General features: G+C 38.7%; 1 pseudogene; it reads right to left on the minus strand.

Annotated features, from left to right (window-relative positions):
- Positions 1–221: 221 nt before the first annotated feature.
- Positions 222–695, minus strand: LOC118623846 (annotated as a pseudogene).
- Positions 696–2,360: the final 1,665 nt, after the last annotated feature.

Raw genomic sequence — 2,360 nt, forward strand, 5'->3', positions numbered from 1 at the left:
TCCTAGAACCTCTATTTTTTAAGAAAATGTCATCGCTGAAACAAAAACTGATTCAATATGTGCCTGTTACTATAATTATCAGTTTTAACAAGTCTCCTAAATATGTTCTACATCATCAGTTCTCTTGATTATAAGATGTCAATAATATGGAAACATTTTTGATATAATAGAACATTTAATTACATCAGCTTCCCTTCAACACACAAGTCATTTGATGATGATCATACTGGGCATTTCCAGTGGATGGCAGGAGGCTCTTCCACTACAGGCTCCCAAGGTTTCCATCGTATCATTTTTCTCGCCAGACTTAGTTCATTTTCAGCTGAAGAATCACCTCTTCTGTTTGGCCACCCTGAAGCTGTTCCTCTAATTTTTTAACATCTGGTTGTGCTTTAACCATCTTCTCACTTGTAATCTGTTCTGCATATCTTCTATATGCTGCACTTGTAGGGATTTGCTCAAGCACATCAAGAATCTTTGTGTACAATATTCTTAGCCTCTCGTGCGGGCTCTCGCACACAGCCAACCCCACGAGGCCAGCAGGCTTCTTCAGCAGGCCTGCCGTGACAGCGCCTGGCCGCCGAGGGCGCCCCTTCAGACCCGCTCAGACCCGCTCAATCCCGGCTCTTGAATTTTTCAACACACCTGGCTCTTGTTGGGCAGGTTTCTGCCCAGGCTCCCACCTGGTCAGACATCCAATTTCCCAGCACCGCCAGGCCCTGCTGCTGGAGGTCAATGGGATTTTAAAGTCCCCTACTATGAGTGTATTACTCGTAATCTCTCTCCTTACTTCCATTAATATTTGGTTTATGTATTTAGGTGCATAAATGTCTACAAGGATTATATCCTCTTGTTGGATTTATCTTTTTATGATTATGTACTGTCCTTCTTTGTCTGTTATAACCTATTTTGTTTAAACTTTATTTTGTCTGATATAAGTACCATAATCTCAGCTTTTTTTGTTTCCACTTGCATAATTTTTTCCATTTTTTTTACTCTTAATCTGTGTGTCTTTCAGTCTGAAGTGGTTCTCTTGTAGATCGTATATATATATAGTGGATAGATAGATGATAGATAGATAGATAGATAGATAGAGATAGTCTTGTTTTCTTATTCATTCAGCTACTCTATCTTTTAATTGGATCATTTAATCCATTTACATTTAAAATAATTATTGATAGGTATATATTTATTGAGATGTATATTCATATTTATGTTCCTATGGATATTTTTTTCTTCTTCTTAAAACAATCCCTTTAACATGTTTTGTAATGCTGGTTAGGTGGTGATGAACTCCTTTAGCTTTTTCTTTTCTGGTACATTCTGTTTCTGCCCTTTGATTCTAAGTGGTAGTTTTGCTGGGTAGAGTAATCTTGGTTGTGGGTCCTTCCTTTTCATCACTTTGAATATTGTTTGCCAAGCCATTCTGGCCTGCAAAGTTCCTTTTGGGAAATCAACTGAATGTCTTATGGAAGTTCCCTTGTAGATAACCAGTTTTTCTCTAGCTGCTTTTAAGATTCTCTCTTTGTTTTGAACCTTTGCTGTTTTAATTATGATGTGTCTTAGTGTGGGACTCTTTGGGTTCATATTGTACTTCTTAAGGATTTGTAAACTATGTCCCTTCTCTTCCTTCCTTTATTTCTTTTTTCTTGTAGCAAAGGTTTACAAATAGAATAACTTTTCTTAATTTTAGAGATATACTCAGGAGAACTCATTCACATCACTTATGTAGCATTCCAGCCCTCAAAATAAACTATAGTCAGGTTGTAGGCTATACATGTTATTTGTCATGTTCGTGCATTGAAAGGTGGGAACCTAGCAGTTCCCAGTACCCAGGACAGGGCTTCAATGTGCATAGATTTCAGTTATCAAGTGCAGTTAAATAAGATCAGTTTCTCAGCAACACTATTTATAATTCAGTTACCACGTATTGTCAACTGTGAGTGCTTCCATAACCTTCAGTCCCCAAATCACTACATGAATAAGAGATGCCTAAGAATCTCACAGTGTGTCTGACTGGTTACTGCACATCTGTTGCTCAGTTCACACAGAGTGATGTGTGGACTTGTGTTGCCTTCTTGTTACCCAGCAATAAACCCCCTTGGAATTTTACAAAAGTAGGTAATTGAACAAGAGAATTGGCCAACAAAGATGACAGTACAGCAAAGAAGTGAAAAGTGATAAGACTGTAAGCAAAACAAGAAATAAATGCCAGTGGGGTTGACGTCATAGCTGCCACGGGAGAGGTGCCGCCACTGCCACTCTAGAGACCAGACATGTGGCCACAGAACCCATGACACACTGAGTAAAGTAGGGAGGATAACAAAGATATCTCAGAAACGGGCATGTTGGCAAAATCA

This window comes from Molossus molossus, unplaced genomic scaffold (assembly GCF_014108415.1).
Source record: "Molossus molossus isolate mMolMol1 unplaced genomic scaffold, mMolMol1.p scaffold_m16_p_10, whole genome shotgun sequence".
NCBI classification, from domain to species: Eukaryota; Metazoa; Chordata; class Mammalia; order Chiroptera; family Molossidae; genus Molossus; species Molossus molossus.